Raw genomic sequence first — 19,620 nt, forward strand, 5'->3', positions numbered from 1 at the left:
AATCAAAACAAAGTGGGCATCAATTTCTTTATTCAAAATTAGAAATAATTTCTCTAATGCAGTTTGGCTTTACATGAGTCTGATGTTTCCACATGCAAACCATACATAATAAAAGAATTATTACTGCTATGGTCTCTTTCCCAGAGAACAACAGTGTTGTATTTGATTAAGGCTGAGAATGTGTTTAGCACTCTCTACAAGAATGAAAAATTAGCAAGCGTATTTGTCAAATTCAAACTTTATGGAAAGAGACGAAGTAGAGAACTGCGAAAAAACAGTGCCTCTCTTACGTGAGAAACTGAACAGCTGTTTGGGTCTCATGGGTGTTTTAGAGCGATATGCCTCCCTATTTCATGGCTTACTTTTCTTCTGTTAGCTCTACATGAAACAGTACACATGACTTCCAGCAGCAGTTCCAGTTCATGATGTCCTTGTAAGACAAACAGGGAATTTCTTGTCACAATATTCATCAAGAACATCATTTTTGGCATTGAGGTGGGTTTATGGTTTGTACATTTATGAGAACTCTTTTTCCCTTCCTCCCTGCTCACCCAAAGACTGCCCTCTGCCTGCAACAGTTGGGCCCTCTTAGTTCAGTCCATCTGATTTTTCATTACGTCTTTATTGTTTTCTGTCCATCAAACTGAACAGAAAAAGCTGCCAGGGGATTTTAATCTGTCCTGGTGAAGCTAGCACTTTTCAAATAGTAGCTGCTAATGCTATATGAGCAGGGGCTCAAAGAATCCTCTTGTCCCATAAAAAGACTGTTATGTTTTGTTTTCTATTTTAAAAGCTGGAACTGAAGTTATTCAGTGTCAAAAAATCTTCTATACTGAAAGATTAAAGCTCCCCAACTTCAGCAAGGCTACAAACAGCTACTGTAGTGCTGGCTGGTAAGGTTTAACAACCAACGTAGGAGGGCACTACAACTAAGGATACCAGATATTCAGGTCCTTTCTTCTGATGTCACTTCAGACAAATACTTTAAGATCTTGGTTCCTCATCTGTGAAATGAAAATAATCCCGTCTTGTTTCTTTGGATGGGAGGTGCTGTATGAGCCAGTAAGCTTATTGGAGCAACACCAACACTAAATAACTAAACAGTTTTGCTGCAAGACAATGAGTTTGTGTCATAGGTAGCCTGGAAGCTACTCAGCTTGTCTTTTTTAATAACATTAATGGTTCACTGTTTTAGAAGAAGATTGAGAAGTCGTAGAAGTTTTAGAAATTGATTCTGACCTACTCTCTGCTCCAAACTTCAAGGTTTGGTCTGGCACAAACAAAAGGATGTAAATACAATGCACTATGAGACTGCAGGAGCACCAGACAGTGGGCATTTATCAGAGTTCACCAGTGAAAGGCTTTTTATGTATGCAGTAAGTTTGAGCAAGTAGGAAAAACTAATAGCGTTGACTTCAGGAGGCCAGACAGTCTGTAGGCAAGCACTGTGCAGATCTCCAGACCGCCCTGCGAAGGCTCCTCAGTTCTTGCCCTCAACACTGCTATTATTCCCTTGCAATTGCTGCCAGTTGGCTTGGTAACCAGGGGCATATTTGAACAGCTGAATTCTTCCCTCAGTTACACTTGGCACCACTACGGGCTTCAGGGGAGCTACAGGGTGTAACTGAGGGCAGGACTTGGCTCCCAGCATCCACTACAAACCAGGTCAAGGCCACGAAATGCATTTTTATCCTTAATGTTTTAATCCATACCATTAGCACTAAGAACCCACACCACTAACTGTATCACCTTGCCTGAGAAAGCCCGGCTCCTTCGTTTGGGCACAAGGTTCCGCTGTGCATGAAGCTCTGTCAGCGTGCCAGCTGGGGTGGAAAGAAATGCATTTCTTGTACCTGGGGTGCAGCCCTGGTGTCACTCATACGGCCGTCTGCCCACCTATCACACCGAGTTAAGCCAGCTTCCGGAGCTGGAGTTGAAACAGTGCTTTGTTTTAACCACATATTTTTATTTCATAAAACAGAGCTAAGTATCCTGAAACTAAAGAAGTATTTTTTCATGCTGCTATAATTTGTGAAATAATGAGACATTTTGGTCTGTTAACTCCTCTTAAGTCTCACCGCAACGTTATGCTTTGACTTCATTTGTGGTTGCAAAATATTTACTTTTCTCTTTAGCAGATTATATGAAGCTGTATATTTTGTCTTGGGAGATATATACATATATATTTATATATATATATTTAATCTTAGTAGAAGCCGTTAGTAAAGCTATCTTTGTGCTTTCAGCTGGTTTTGGATCCTCTTTAAAAATATTACAAGAACATCACGGATTTATTTGCTGATGTCACCTCTTCTCAAAAAAGGTTAGGACATCATAATATTTTTATTTTTCACTCTGAAGGTGATATGCAAACAAATCAGTCTTCACATGTATGTGGAATATATTTCTCAGACAAATACTTAATAATAATAAATGTTCCCTCATTAGAGATTATTAATACAAGGTGGTATTCCTGGAACTGCCAAAGGGAGTTAGAATCTTAAGCCTTCTAAAAAGTCAGAGCGAGCTGTTACTAGAACAAACTCCAGAATAAAGGAGACAATACTGTCTGCTTAGGACTTAAGCAGCAGGACACCTGGGATTTCTTTCCATTCTTTTCTCCCATTATTCTTTAGCCTGCATCACCAAAAATCTGACCATCACCCATTTATTAAGTGAGCTGCTATCCAAGCAAAACTGGGAGAGTGAAGATCCAATCCAAAAGCAAACAGCTCCAATGTTTAGGAGACTTCTGTTCCTACATTTGAGCCATCTGTTGTTACAGTGCTGCTTATACAATATAACAATATAACAATTTAATTTAATGCTTGTAAGAGGTTACGATATCTTTTGAAATAAATGTATATCTATTCATATTTGTCTCCCCCCAGCTCTCCAGTGTAAATTCAAATATGATTTCCTCATTATCTGGGAATTCCTCTTTGTCAAGTTTTTTTCTCTTTTAATCAGAGCCCATCTTCTGTAGTCCCTTTTTCTCTTCATTCCCTCTCAGCTTAATACCTTGATGCCTCTATTGCTGTCACCTTGGGCACCTCTCTGTTTTCCCTACAGAAACCCTAAATTTAGTAGCTACTGAGCCTTTTGGGGATAAGTTTGGCATCAAGGGATAAAGGAAATTACAAAGGAATTCACTGCACATGAAGACGCTAACATGCATCATTTCCACAAGCTAAAGGAGCTTTTAGTAATCGTTTTAATCATTCCTGTGGCTCTAACATAAGTCTGCCTAGACTCTCAGCAATTTTTAAGATGTATGGCACTTGAGCCTGGCTGAGATTTCCAGAGTTGTATCACCAGAGCCAAATACAAAGACAATATAATCCCTCTACATTTATGCAGCATTTCCTTTTCCTAATCACAAGGATTTGCATTCACTCTGATGGCCAAGAGATTCTAGAGGAGAAAACTCATGTTTCATTGAGCTTTCTGCAGAATTATCTTTTCCCTCCCCCCCCACAGATAGCTTTTCCCATATACATGGTATTTTACTCACTTATTCTAAAATACACTGTTTAATGTTCCCCTCCATACTGAGTGTTACAGAATCCTGTCAGTGATATTCATTTTTCATTTCTTAGTTTCTGTGTCAATTAGTTTACATTTCCTTTATGTCTGATCTGAAACTCTAGACTTCGAGAGAAGTAGATTTTCATAGGTCTTTAGGCACCTAAAGGAAGGCATCTCTTTATACTATTAAGAGGCATATAGAAAAAAAGCACCTAATTCCTGTTAACTGCAAAAGGAAAAGTGTTTAAAATATTTAAAGACTTCTAATAGTTTTATTAGCTCCTCACATGTATTGTAAAGTCCCTGAAAACACTTTTGAAGATAAGGACCTTTGCTTTTAGTTTGTGTGGTGTTTCCTGTTGTGGAAGCAGAGAAAAGACCAAGAAATGAACATAAATTCCATATACTCTGAAAGTTTCTTTGTATTGCAAGAATAGGATAAAGGGATGCTTGTTGTAATTCATACCTGTGAGCATGCACTATCTTTTAAACACACTTCCAGCTATGTACAATCTGCAACGGGGAATCTTTATGCTAAATATCTATATTAAGTGTAAGATTAAAAAAAAAAAAATTAAAGAAAATCAAACTGGACAAAACTGCATTTTTCCCCGTTTCAAAACTTTAAGATAAGAAATTCCTGACCTTTGGTTTCATTCATATATTGTATTAAAGTATAGGAGGAAAGGGGAGGAGTGAACAGGAATTTCTAATTTTTCCACAAGACAAATCCTGGAAAAAGATGAATTAATTTAGGAAAGAACAGATGCATATGGCTTCCAAATGTCTCCATTTTGAGGGGTGTTTGTGAGGAAAAATGATGTGTTTTGTTGTTGTCTTTGATGCCCAGTGCTGATCAACTACTCACAGCCCCAGGATTTCTCAGGCTTAGGTTACACAGGAGCAGCAAAAACTTGATTCAGTGAGACAGGCTGACATTGGTCTTGCATCTCTGAACAATGAGATTCAGTTTTCCTGAGAAATCACAAGCTGCTGCTTTGAAAACAAACATCAAAAGAGACACTAAATTTTTTCAAAGCAAGCATTGAGGTGGTATTACAATAATCACATGTTTTAATCTCACAGGCACTTCTGTGTCTAGTCAGGGATAAAGGTCTACATAGTAATAAGTAGCTAGTGAAAAGATGTTATATACCAAAAAAAATGGGCTAAGTGAAGTGGAGCACTACATGTTCATTCTCCTTTTCAAAGACCTTAGCTAAAGATTGACCTGTCCCAGTGATAACTTTACAGGAACAACAGATGCTTATAAAGCGTTGATCATGCGCCTGTTTCAGCCCTGTACACCAGAGGGCAGTAAGGCAATACCTATAAGATTTGTCAATCAAATCCACCAAATTTTCATATTAAAAGTAAGCATTAAATTATTCACTCATATTTTTACATGCAGAAGACATTAGACATATGAAAGCAACATCTGAGAAAACACTGATCAGCACTCCTCGATGCCTATATTAAAGCAGTTCATACAGAGTTCAATTTAAATATATGTCTTCCTACACAATTTACACTCCAAACTGAAAATAATGAATTCATAAGAAACCCTGAAAGGCTCATCTCCCATTCTACATTATTTTATTAAAGACACCACTTCATATTCCCTATGCCATCGCACATTTGCAAGCCAAGCTATGCTTGTTTCAGTACAGCCTTTTGGCTGCACGAATACTATCTTGCATTTCTGAAGCTTAGATTTAGCTGATTTAAATTCTCTTGGCTGGAAGTAGGGACATACAGTTTAACTATTCACCTACAGTGAACAAGCTCTGGAAGTAAGAATTACCTCCAGCTCTCTCCAAAATTAAAGGAGAAATTAATTTTGCTTATGTTCATCTCTGTCCTTCAAGGTGATGAGTACTCCTGAGAAATCAGCAGCAATGACCAAGACTATAGTTGATTCATTCATAATAATGTGGGAACTGCATGTAGTAGTTATGGGTTGCTCCAAAACTTGGTATGGACTGTCCTAATTTGCAACTGCTGCTTCAAAAGCCCCAATGGAGTGATTGAACTAATGCAATAATTCACTTGTTCTCACCTTGTAATGACTTATTTCCATGTTTCCTATAACTTTTCTAACTGCTTCTTTACCAGCCATCATTCTCATCTGTACGTCTGGCCCTGCTATATACACAGAATAAGTAATGGCATCTGTTTGGACAGAGGGCTGTATTTCATTCTGTCCCTTCATCAGCAGTCTTATTATTTCAGTGCCCTGAGCAATACTCAATTGGACTTTCTACGCAGGTTTCAAGGTTGCCCACTGGTGACATGAGCTATGGCTTAAGGTGTTTTCAAAGGCCTGGGGTTAAAGGGTTGTTTACAATATTTGACTAGATTACATTATAGGAGTAAAATTTATCCCCTTTATCATCAACCTTAGTATGTTGATCTGGCAAGTAGCCAGGCCCCAATTAAAAGTGTGCATAAGTATACATATAAATATGTACATCAGAATGCTAAGCGAGTGAGAATCAATAGCCACCCTCACAGTAACAGTAGAAAACTATTCCTTAAGTACATTATATAAAATTACAATGGGATCATATTCCAATTGTTTTAATAAAAAGACTACAATATGGGGCATTGTTTAGTCAGGGGAGGCCATAAAATTCTGAAATTAAGCCCTAACCTGTATGTAGCAGAAGGTTTCATATAAATAATGCCAGCAAGACAAATGGGGATCCTTATATATTGCAACCATAAAAAAGCTTATGGAGTGTTGCTTTGCTTATTATGGATTTTATCAGGGTTTTGTTGAGTGAAGCAGCAATTAAACTAAATATGCTGTCCCAGAAACCATTTATGACTGTTCTGTCTACGCAGATCAGACTATACTGAAAGAGACCATGACTTGCATTTCAAAACATGTTTAGGCTTTCTTTTCATTGGTTGTAAAGAACCTAGAATGGGTCTCTTCGCAAGGGATCCGATGAAGCCAAAAATCTATAAATATTTTTATTTTTCATTCCTATCGCACTTGCCTAACCTAGCAGGCACCTTTTCCAAACAATTCTTAAGTTATTTATAATGAGCTAAGGAATTAGGTGATTTATGAATTTAATAATACAATATAGTGTTCTTACAGTCAAAGGATATTTCTGTGTTTGATGAGCTTTGGAACGTCTTGTAGCCCACAGATATTTTTTATTCTGTAAGTTTATCCAGAGTAGTTAAGACTCATGTAAACTTACAAAGAATTCCAGTGAAACTTTTCTTTTCCTGAGGAAGTGTTAACAAATCAGGATCTTTTGAAGGAAAAATGCACAGAACCACTTTTATACTGAGACCTGTCCAGTCCTATGGACAGTGCTGGGGCTGCACTAGCACGGAGTCCCTAAAGATGCTGGAAAACTTTTGCTCACACTCTGCTCCCAAAAGAGGGGTGGATGCAAGAAGGGATCAGTGTAGGGAAATCAGTCATTAGAATCTGTAAATAATTAAGCTTAGAGTGAGGTTGGATAAAGATAGTATCTTTCAAAGGAAAATACATTTTCTCCAGTCTGGAAAGACATAGATGCTGCCACAGAATAATTTTGACACTTCATTAACTTTATCTGCTAGCGCTGCCCATAGAAACAGAGATTTTTGGCAGAGTTCTGCTTCACTGTTTATCTGTTTTTTGCAAGGCAGACAAACCTGCTTTCATTTCCGTTTGTCCATTTGTTTTTTATGAAAATAGATTTTAATAGTTCAGCTAGGAATTTTAATATATGAAACTCAACCTGCCTGCAACATTTGTTGTCCATGTTCAAATGTGCACCAACCTAGTTAGCAGCAGCATTGTTTTACTCTGTGATAATCCAGTCTCATCCTGCCATAGACATGTATAACGACGAAAATGGACTCACAGACAAAGACAGGAGTGGATAGAGACAAATTGTGGAAAAAAAAAAAGTAAATATGTATTTAACTGAACTCTTCAGTGAAACTAAAATAAAAATATTTCTATTACACAATAAAATAACAAAGTGAATTGTCACAAAAGTGGCAAGGAAAAGTGCTTTTGTAGCTGAAGTATACCCTTCAGTCTTGAAATTTATATTCAGCTCCTCTCTCATAAACACTTTGTTTTACCAGGAACGAATCACTTTCTCTATGCTATATTTCTCCATGTGTAAAACTCACTCTGTTACACTAAAACAGCAAGACATTTGGGACAGAAGCTATGTACTTATGCTTTTTGTACAACCTTGTAGCAGTATTGGCTGATCTCAGCTGGGGCTGCTAAGTGCTGCTTGTAGAACAAACATTCTTAGATTTGGCTTTATTTCACTGCCAACACTTAAGGTCAGCCCCTAAGCTGCTTTAATATTTAATTAAAATACATCAATATTAAGCTTTGAATGCCAGTATCTCTCTTGTTTCCAAGTACACACTAATTATGTTGTCCTCATTCACAGACCATTTAATTATCTGGTTGTTATCTGGAGAAATTCCACAGTATTTTCCAGAGCTGTGGGTATACTGGCTTTTTCCAAAAGATATCTGCCCTGCATGTAGAAAGTCTTTATGAAGGAAAATTTGACTCTGCCATCTTCCTCATTCCCCCCATGATTTCTACATGGTAAGAAAGTCTGTCATAGGCCTGTCATTGTCTTTAAGTCACTGGTACCTGAAGAGGACCAGCTGTGTGAGGGACCAAAATTAATGCAATGAGAAGATTGAAGTAGATACATAAGTCAGTTACCAGAAGAGTGAAGGTATATACACACATAAGTGCTTGTGCATCACCTAGACACATTGCAATTATAATTCTTACCTCAAAGAAGATATGATCCAAGGCCCTGATTCTGCAAGCCTTAAGTAAGTGCTTCAGTGACTCAGTGATGTTTTGGCTATGCTGCTGATTCTCTCAGTTCCTATCAAGAATCTTACAATGTATGACATCTGCCTAAAATCCCATTTCTGAAAGTCATAAATCTGCAGAACCTCCAGATTCATTTGGGGAAAAAATGTTCCTAGTGCTGTCATTGCACAGAAAAAGACTGGAAAACATGACACAGATGTTTCCTTAAGGCTCAGTAAACAGAAAGCAAATTAAAAAATACCTTTTCTTAAAAAAAAAGTTCTTTAGTTTAAAGACCACATCTTTTAAATCTTACAGGCCAGCCTGATGATTTTTTAATACTTCAGGTTGACAGAACGATCACTGGGACTATTCACAGAGGATAAAGATAAAAATGTGCAAGAGATCTTTGTCAGATCTGGGCCTACAGCCAGCCTCTCACTCCCCAAGAGCATGTCATATGGCACTACTAAATTTGACTCAAACTTGTTTTGGTGAGTGCAAAATTTGCCTAGATCCAAAGCTGGTTCTGCTTCTCCCACTTGAAGTTTTTCATCACATGTTGAAATTTCTAAATAAACAAATACTACAAAGAAGCTTTTATCTGGATGGAGGTGTGTTTAAAAGAAAGTAAAAGGGGTGAAAGCAAAACAACATTGGGAAATTAATCAGAGGCTGATTTCTGAGCTATGAATTACCATAGATTACAGTATTTAGTAAATTCACTAAAAATCTCTTCCTTGGTTTCTCTGCTTGGAGGCAGATATCCACTTGCCTCTTCTTGTCTGGAGTAGAATCTGCCCCTGTAAAGCCCCAGGGAATCAGCTTACAAGCAATGGCAGAAAAAGCTGAACAGGATGATTTCCTTCCTCCCCAACATTGTTCCATGCAATGTTGGCAACCAGATCTGTGAAACAACAGTTTAGCAAAGGAAATCTTTGGCAATGACTGCATGTCTGACACCACAGCCCCTTCTTCCCCCTTTTCAGCTGTGTATGCTAAATCACTTTAATTTGTAAAGAAAGCCTGTGTACTAGATGAGAATACACTGTGCGTGGAGCTTTTCCTTAGTCTCATGCAAGCTACAGAAAAGTCAGAAAAAAGGGTAGAGTGCTTTTCTCCAAGTAAAAGCACAAAATGTAAAAATCTAAAAATAATACATGTGAAAGCAGCAGAGAGACCCTACTCTTAATCTGCTAGTACGTGTACAATATGACATGACTACTGCCAGTCCTCTGGGCCTTCCCAATTGATTTTTCCCCCCGGGAGCATCGCTTTTGCTTTGAACTTGGCAGGGATAAAATTTACAGGAAAATCTACAGCATCGAGACAGAAGAATTTTCTAAGTAAACCCCACAAGGCTGGTGAGGTGGTGGGCATAATAGCACTGCTATCGAGCACAAAGACTACTGCAAACAAAGTCCAAGTCAGCCAGGCTTTTTTGAGTATATCTGCTTGAGTTGTTCTGAAAAGTGGAAGAAGCAGAGTTTATAAACAAACCTTTCTGCATGGAGAGCAGATTCTTTCCTCCCAGCTTGTTCTCAGCACAATGCTGAGGTGCTGTCTGGCCCAAAGTGCTCAGGGTTTTCCCTGAGGGAAGGCTCCTCTCCTCTCGCCTGAGGGAGGGCTCCTGTCCTCTCACCTGAAGGAAAACTTCTCTCCTGCCAGCTGAGGGAAGGATCTTCTATCACCTGAGGGAAAGTTTCTCTCCTCTCACCTGAGAGAAAGTTTCTCTCCTCTCACCTGAGAGAAAGTTTCTGTCCTGTCAGCTGAGGGAAAGCTTCTGTCCTGTCAGCTGAGGGAAAGCTTCTGTTCTTACACCTAAGGGAGGGCTTCTCTCCGCTCACCTGAGGGAAAGCTCCTGTCACCTGAGGGAAGGATCCTCTTCTCTCACCTGAGGGAGGGCTTCTATCCTGCCATTTGAGGGAAGGCTTCTCTTCTGTCAGCTGAGGGAAGGATCCTCTCCTCTCACCTGAGGGAAAGCTTCTGTCCTGTCAGCTGAGGGCTTCTGTCCTGTCAGCTGAGAGAAAGCTTCTGTCCTGTCACATGAGGGAGGGTTTCTCCTCGCTCACCTGTCGGAAAGCTTCTCTTCTGCCAGCTGAGGGAAGGATCTCTTTTCACCTGAGGGAAATCTTCTCTTCTCTCACCTCAGGGAAGGCTTCTGTCCTCTCACCTGAGGTAAGGAAGTCTCCTCTCTTCTCACCTGAGGGAAGACTTCTGTTCTCACCTGAGGGAAAGATTCTCCCCTGCCAGCTGAGGGAAGGATCCTCTCCTCTCACCTGAGGGAAAATTTCTCCTCTCACTTGAGAGAAAGCTTCTGTCCTGTCAGCTGAGGGAGTGCTTCTCTGCTGTCAGCTGAGGAAAGGCTCCTGTCCTGTCACCTGAGGTAAGGAAGGCTCCTCTCCTCTCATGTGAGGGAAAGCTTCTCTCCCGCCAGCTGAGGGAAGGCTCCTGTCCTGTCCAGAGCTGCGTTCACCCCAAGGTGCTTTTGTAACCTTCTCATTCTGCATTTAATGAGGTAGTTAATTTGCTGTACAAGGATAACTGGTAGTCAATTTATAAATTGCACCAGAAGTTCCTTCTCTACTCAAACATAACCATAACAATTTGGATTTTATGCTGAATGTTGGAATCTGAACAAGCTGTTTGCAGTTTCATGTACGTCCTTCATATAAGAAATGTTCCCTTTGCTCTTTTATTTTATATGCTACTAATAAAATCTTTCTGTTAGAATAGATTTTCCAGTATATTAAAGTTATGAGTAGTTGATGGAAATATATATATACTAATGTATATGTATTTAAAACTGCAATCAAGTACTTGATTAACGTAAATGGGAAAATTACCTTTCTGTAAATCACTAGTTCCATGGTCACTGTGGATGAGCAGGGCCCTCAGTGGGAGATTTTTGAATACAGAAGCAACTTGCAGTTCTTTGCACTATCTTGAAAAAGGAACTGCTATAGTGTGTCAGGGCTTTGGTTTGTCTACACCAATATTCCTCCTCTGTAAAAAAAGACTAGTAGCAAATATCCTGGGGGAAGGAGTAACATTTCCACCATGGACTATTAGGAAAGGTTTTCTTTTTACTTTATCTCATAGGTAATTGCCTTTATACTCTGATACATAAAGATTGCTTTACTTAACTATTTTTTTTTTAGTCTAGTTTAGATACCCACAAATGGCTTATTGCATTCTTCTTTTTTTTTTTTTTTTCCAAATATGGTATGAAATACTGCTTATACTTCCCATAGCAAAAAAAATGCTTATTGTGGGCATGATTTTACATCATTTATTTGGTTTAGACAGAGCCAAATTTACATTTTAAGATGCAGTTTTGAACTTCCACCACTTGATGGCCACATTTAAAAATTTTGTTTCAAATAATGCCAGTGCTGTATTTGGTGAGGTAATGAGCCTAAAAAGTACGTGGTCAGAAAACTATCCAGACAGCTTCCCATACCAAGATTATATTTATGCATATGTCTATTTTGTTTGTGCAAATATTTATGTCAATACCTCTTTGAAACAGCTGCATAATATAACGCAGAACAGTGACAAATACTAGAAGTGGCAATTCAAATGTAACTCTCCAGTCCTGTGACCTTGACGGTGGCTTCAGCATCCAAGGCCTCAGGTCCCATGGCTTCCTCTCACTGCAGCAAGGATGTAATCATTCAGAAGCTTGGAAGGAATGTAGCATTGCCTGTATGTACTTTTTCATACCAGTTTGTGAAAGAGTTACCTGTGACATGAGAGTGGCTAGCCAATCCATCTCCAAATTTCAGTATTGAAAGAAAACACAGTAGAATACTTTTTGAGATTTGATAAGTTTTTCATTTATAAAGGAATGTGGAAATCTAACAGTAATTTCAATCAGAAAAAGGCAAGACACTTCATCTGGAAAGTAGGTACAAAATGGACATTCTGAATGATCTTATTTTTTCCTAAGTAAAACATTAGATAAGTCAAAAGAATTTTTTGGCTTTTGCAAGTTTGTGTTCTGAGCCTTTGATTGAACCTTAACCCATTCTTTCTGAGATCATGATCTAAGTTTTTTACCTAAGAAATGCAAACCTACAGGGTTTTTGACTTTTTATTTACTTTGAAAGTATTGACCTTCACATGAGTCAGGAATATAATCCTACTGGATGCAATTTCCTCTTGGATTTTTATTCTGATCTGGCCTATTTGAAAGTTGTGTTGATTCTGTCATTGCTTGTACTAATTTTTTTATTTTATTTTTTTCTTCTACCACAACCTCTATGTTTCAGGGGCTTACCGGCAGGATAATGACAGTGTTACTTCAGTCAGCATGGTTCTCTTTAATTTGTCTTGAGAGTGCTTCTGCTGATTTTGTAAGAGGAAACCAAATAGATTTATTGTTGCCAAAAAAAAATAATCTTGGGAAATACATGGAGAAGAGGCTGAAATATTACTGAAAAATAATTTAAAAATCTATATGTTTGTAGTGGAATTTGATAAGATCTGGACAATTTAAAAAGCATACTCCTCTGGGTTACTTCAATAATCCCATGTGATATTTTTAGACATTAGAATGTATGTTTTCTACTTAATGGGAAAAAAAATAAATAAACAAAAGCCTTGTGAATATTTTTTTCAGAATGAAGTGTTTTATCTATCAAACTATTTTGGACTGGATCTGGCTTCAAGATGCAAAATGTCCAGTTTAGACAGCGTAAGAAGTGAGCTTCTAAGCTTGCAACATAAATTGCTTTATCTATACTCAGCCTATTAAACAATGAAATGACGTTTATATCTAATCTCCATCTCATGAATTTGTCTTTACAACATCCTAGGAAACCAAAAAACAGCATCCTGTTTATGATAATTAAAATGGTTGGTGGTAATGAATGCAGATATCCAAGTTTTAATGTGATTGAGGTGATGGTACATTTAAAGCAAGCTAGCAGGTGTTGGATCTGAAGCTATAACTTGTGGAGCAGTATTGTACTGCACAGTTGAAGCTGAAGAAGCCCTCAGTGCAACAGTAGTCTCACAAAAATTCACAAGGATCTACAAAATAAAAGATCCAAAGGGAAACTAAAAACTAATTCGGGCCATTCCAGAAGCTGCTTTTTGGAACTCTGTATGATACAAAACTAATTTCTTTACCCGACTCTTTCTGTTTAGCTCCATGTGTGTATGAAATGCTGAGCTGTTTATTGTTCATTCCTAATTTTTAGTCTGTTTGAAACTGGTAAAAGCTAAAGTTACCTAGTTGCACTTTGGCTACCAGGAGTTTCATACAGTTCTAGTAGTAGCTCATACCTAAAAATGAAGGAGAAGAAGTCATACTGCAATTTTTACTAATCTTTGCTTTCTTCTTTCACTCTTTTTCTCCCTTTCCTCATCCTCCAGTGTGACTGTGGTATTGAATACAGCTGAGACAGAGCTGGTTCCAACCTTTGGTACTTATTTTTGGCTCATTACTTTTTGGCAAAGAAGGGACACTTAAAAGTCTGATGTTCAAAGGCTAAGTGGTGATTGATCAAAAGTCAGCACAGTCAGTGTTGTTATTTTTTCCAAACTCATAGTAATGCTATTGCCTAAGAGCCCACAAAAACAAAGCAATTAGGTTTGCTTGATAGGAGGAATGATGGTGGCAGAACTATCATCAGCATTGAAGCTAGCATGTTTCCATGAGATTAACTTTCCTCTACTTATTTAAGTCTGCCAAAGTCTAATTTATAAAATGACAAGGTAATGCATGTTGTGTTTAAAGTGCATTATCTGGATTATTCCAACTGTGCTCTTCGGGAATGTGACGTTGTGAAATGAGATTTCCACACACCCACAGGAATGAGCAGACACTGTATTTATTAGCCTAGTAAAAATACAATCTTATATCAATAACACCCAGGCTCTCTCTCCCTTTCTTCCTGTTTGTGTTGTGTGTCTGAGTTAGTGTTGTTCTGAGCCAGTGTTGCCAGGTGTACTCGCCAGAGCCTACTCAACTGGAGCTGTGAATAGCAGCCAAAAATAGCTAGCCCTGATCAGATGCTCCAGCAGAGTTAATAATTGAGAGCCAGTGAGAACGTATGCAAAAGACACACACAGCTATTAGCTGCTGGAGCTTTGAACTTGTCCACTGAAGATGAAGTTGTAACTTACATCAGGATGTGGAACAGTGTTAGCTGCCTGTATAGGATGGGTTGTAAGACACTGAGTGGTGATCTCAGGTATTTAGGTTCAGTTGCTGTCTCAAGTCATGGAGCTACTGGGTACTTTTGCTTAGCCAGTACCTTTCTTGTGACTTGATTTCCCTGTCTCTGGAACAGAAAGATGTTCATGAAACTCATTAGAAATTTTGAATTCTAAGAAAAAGACAGTGTTGCTATTTTTGACAGGGAAAATATTCCAGCTGGATTGATTTAGGATTTTGTAATGTTGGCAACAACCTCCTGAATAAGGTGGTGCTGCTGGTGTTCAGGGGATGACATTTACCTCTGCAAAAAATACTAGGTTTATGGGGGACTGTTGGGACTGGTGATATAAATGTGCTGTATATACAGATGCATTTCACTAATTCCCCTTTTAATTTGTGAAAGACCTCTGGGGGTGTTGATGAGGTCCAGAGTATGTGAGACCTAACAAACTCTGGCAGAACTTCCTGTCTTCATTTGGAAACAATTTAAATGCATAACTCAGAAAATGGAGAATATCCATTTTGGTTTTATCTCAGTACATTTGAGTGTCTCTCTAATTCTGATACCCACTTTGCTAATATTTCAGAAAATTAGGTTATGGGTGAGCCCTGAAAAAAATGAGTTTTCAGGGTTAATGAAAGAAGTACATGAGTCTGGTTTGGAACCCATTTAGGCAGTTCTGGAGTGCTTGCTGCAGCTGGTGGGCTTCCAGGAGGGGTCTGGAAAGGGAAAGATTAGTTCTGGTTAGTAATACTGTTGCATGGCAAAGTCACAGGAGCCAGAAATTAAGAATTTCTGTCAGACTCTTCCTAGATAATGACAGACCCAGCAGGAGACGATTGCTTTCTTTGGATGCCAATGTCTGACTCATTCTTTTCTGAACCCTAGTAAAGCTGAATTGTTGGTACTTCAAGAGAGCCAGAGAGCTGCAAAGAGTCTGAAGCTTGAGCATGAAAGAATTGAAAGACTGTCTCTGTGTTATTTGAACTTTAGGAAGGAATGAAAAAAATGTTATCTAGCTACAATGCTGAGTCGTTTTAGCCTTAGGAGCTGCTTAGGTCAGCTGAAAGATTGGGAAGGAAAACATTGACTTGAGTATTTTATTGTGTCAGCAGAGGGTCCCTGCCACAGTATGGGCTGAAACATGAAAGCAGAGATCCAAAGGGAACCATTATCAACAGTAGCTGCTTTAAAAATAGCGTAATTCCTTTGTTTCTGAGGACTGTCTAAAGTCATAGGAAATCCTGCCAGGAACCTACAAGTCCATAGCATTAGTAGATCTTTCATTCGGGAGTTGAATACAATGAAATTTCCACCAGATTCCTTTCTCTTCACTTTTCTCCCAACTTACCATCTAGCCAGGTGGGTGAGAATACCACCTCACAGGTAGGCTTTTCCATAGAAGGTCATGCTTAAAACCTTATAACCACAATTATTTTATCTCCTTGCTCTCCAACATAGCCATATGAACAGTCATGGTAATGAGTAGTTCTACTATGGCTCCATAATACCTTTGCTTGTGTTCTTAAAGATTTCTAGAGTCTGAGCACTGTCTTTAGGGAGGACTGTGTTGGAATTATTTCTTAAAAATCTAATAATATTATTGGATTAATATTGTTATGTGCTTTCTGTCTTTAAATGATTATTTTGTCCTTATAATAACGCTTCAAATATCAAGATTCTGATACTGTGCATTCTGCAAAGGGGGTGGGGGGCAGAAATCCCAGTTTGCTGATTGTAATTCAAAACAGTAATGACCTCTTATTCAAATGGTGTTATCTCAAGTATTGCAATCAAATTCCAATTTGGAAAAAGGAATCAAGACACTTAAACTTTTCTTTCACCACAGTTTAACATTTCTTTCTTTTTTTCACTTACAGTGTCAGGAAGTGGAGATGAGTTGGCAGTATACGGCAGCAGTATATGCCATCCCAGAGGAGGCTGTAAGTAAGTGTAAAAAATGTTTTGTCTTGTCTATTAAAAAGACTTTTACTGAACTCTAAAAAAGTAGTAACAGAACTACCTCTTCCAGCAGTTTAGTGGTTGTTAATAGATGTTGGTATATTGATTATTTTCTAATGGGGATTTAAATTCTTATCTGCACTCTCCACCCAAATGGAAATACTTTCCTAAACTTAGCTATCTGATAAAATTTCTACGAACTCCTTTACATAGGTTGAAATTTGCCACTGTACAAATTAGTAAGCTTGTGGGATGTATTTTTGATTCATATAGCCAAATCCTGTGGATACTGCTCGCTTTGGAGAGCTTGTCCTCCAGCTTCATGTTACAATTCATCTGTTCACCTGTTTCACCACAGAAGTTGTTGTAATTAAGTGTTCTCATACACTAGAATAAATTTAAGAAGCTGTATAAGGTGGCCTTTTGTCAGCACACAATAATTGTTTCCTGTTATTTCTTCTAAAAAGATTTACACAAATAGTTGCACTGCTTGTGATCCTCACACAATGCTATTGTTTGTAATATGGTGCTAACATCAGTAATATAATATAACTTACTGAAGCGAGACATAGTATCTGTCAGGATTATTTCATCCTTTGCTGCTCTTATAATGTGATATTGAGATTTCTTTCCTTTATTAAAATGTAATATCATTTTAAAGTAACTTACAGCTTTTGAATGCCATGATATTCATGTTACTGACTGTTCAAAAACCCTTTTTCAGTGTAGATGCACCCTTAGCTTATTAACAATATTTGCTGTTTTTTCTGGGGGTTCAAAATGCCACTGCAGGACAGATGACATGCTGTGGTATATCATTACAGTCTAATGTGTTACTTCGTTGTCTCAGGTTGCTTTTCTTTGAGTAGTTGGATACTATCAGCTGTCTGTTTCTCATCTATTGTTTCTTTCCCTCAGAAGCTCAGTAAGTGGGAGATGACAGAGCCAACGCAATGCCTGTGTTAGGGAGCAACAGAACTCTGATAGTGATGTAAATTATTGGAGCAGTGTTCATCTAGGGAATTGCAGACAGACAAAGCAGCTCTGAGGAAATGCATCCCTGTCAAAGAAACTTTTTTTCAGCTGAGGCTTCAATAACAGCAGAAGTGAAAAGCAGAGTAATCTGGTGAGGGGGAAAATGAACTGCAGAAACTGTAAGTATTTTTGAATGATTTCGTACATAGCTCACTTATCTGATGAGCAGATTCCTATATGCATTTCTGGACACGTTTTTTTTGTCTTTGAAGAATGAAAATTGCATTTCCTTTAATGTGATGTGTAGGCAGATTATTTCTTTCCTGTTCTCTAAATATGTGGATGGAATATTTTATATGAAGAGTGGAATTTCAAATATTTATAGGGGAGAAAACTCTTTTATTTTGCCTTCCAAGTATACACAAACATTTTGATCTAAATATACACTGATACTTTGGTTGTGTGGTCAACATCTTTCAATGGGACATACTTATAAGCAACTAATCATAATATTTAAGACTGGCTTTTTCATTTCAGTTTATGGAGTTAGTTACATTTCTATTGTTTTCTTCAAGAGTCAACTTATGGGACTATATTAATATCAATTACTTACCTGCATTCACACAAGAGCAAACTCAGTGCTAAAACTGTCATCCTGGAATAAGTTTGCATGGAGTTTTATGACAGTCTGAAACAAATTTTTATGAACAGTTTTTGTTTAGTGTGGTTCCCAGCAAACAGGTGTGTATGTGTTTGTTTCATGGGATCAGTTTTGAACAGGACAAATCAACTCTAGCCAATAGGAGACTAAGGAACTCTGCATTCTGCTACCAAAGTCAGACCACCAGGAAAAATAAAGTAAGAAAGGGTCATCTGGATTTTCTGAAATTAATCTGCAATGATTTCTCATTATATTTTCTAAACAACACTCTTTAGCAATGAATTCAAAGTTAACAGCCTGCTATAGCAATGTTTTTTAGAATTGTTGGTTTTAGAATGTTTATGGGGAACTGTGGCACTGCACCACCCTATATTTTTTGTATGTATCATAAACTGATTAAGATGCCTTTTTGAAGTGAAAAACAGTGATATAACTTAGCATGAGTCTATCTCCTTTGGGAGAATTTGATTTGACTGTATCTTGTCAGAGGCTCTAGATAAATTGTGATTCGTGTAACTAAATAGTCTCATGGAGACTTCTGTTTCTAATGGAAAAAACTTGCTGTGCATATACATGTTACAATTTGATTGACTGTCTTGGAAGTAGCATGACATCCTTGTCTGTACACTTTCAACATACTCAATAGCGTGGTACTGGTTTCTTATATTTGAGATTGCTTGACAGTTTTAAGCACACGGTAAAGAAAGTCTCCAAAGAATTTACCTAAAACTTTGTACTGAATTCAATACAATCTATGGCAGAAGAACAGCTAGCAATTCACTTGGGAAATAATACCTGTTTCCTTTGCTTTCAATGCAATGGCATATCCAATTACACTCCATCTTCACTGAAATGTTTCTGATGTGGGTTAAAACTTTATTGTTAATCTCCACAGGAGCTGTCTTGGATCTCTTGCCTTTATTGTTCATAGAACTTCCCTAGTTAGTTCCTCTTTATTTTAGATTTTATTCTTTTTTTTTGTTTGTTTGTCTAAGGTTGACACTAATCTGAAGCAACCATATGATTCAGTGAAAAATTCAGGTCTTCCAAGATAACAAAGGAAATATCAGATTAGATGGATGCACCAAAAATCTTTTGTGGAATATTTTTAAAGGAAGACCAGCTAGTTTGAAATTACAGAGCTAATTAATTTCTCAATTTTAGTATTAAAAATTATGCATCTGGAATATGGCGGTTCACTCTAAGAAACAGAGATCTAGGTTTCAGTATCTTTGAAAAGATGATAATCTCATCACTTTTCAATAAAAATATGAATGCCTTTATTATATGAAGTATTAAATTTCCCAAGCACTATTTTTTAAATGAGGATTAAGATTCAATGAGGTCATTTCAATTCCCAGGATAACCATATTTCTAAATGTGTTTGTGTACGTTTCTGGCACAAATGACTACACTTTCACTAAACCTGTTGGAACATGCTTATGCTCCTGACTCTTTTAGCAGCCAGGACTGATGTCTGGCCATTCAAAGATGAGAAAAGGTAAAGAACAACA

At 37.8% G+C, this 19,620-nt stretch overlaps 1 long non-coding RNA gene across 2 annotated transcripts; it reads left to right on the forward strand.

Annotated features, from left to right (window-relative positions):
• The first annotated feature begins 10,191 nt into the window (after positions 1–10,191).
• LOC125182824 (uncharacterized) lies at positions 10,192–19,235 on the forward strand. Of its 2 annotated transcripts, none has more exons than XR_010825828.1 (3): positions 10,192–10,724; positions 16,389–16,455; positions 17,389–19,235. It is a non-coding gene; the product is annotated as an uncharacterized lncRNA (long non-coding RNA). The 2 variants fall into 2 exon arrangements; XR_007163440.2 differs by having other exon boundaries at positions 10,192–10,516.
• Positions 19,236–19,620: the final 385 nt, after the last annotated feature.

This window comes from Anser cygnoides, chromosome 19 (assembly GCF_040182565.1).
Source record: "Anser cygnoides isolate HZ-2024a breed goose chromosome 19, Taihu_goose_T2T_genome, whole genome shotgun sequence".
Lineage (NCBI taxonomy): Eukaryota > Metazoa > Chordata > Aves > Anseriformes > Anatidae > Anser > Anser cygnoides.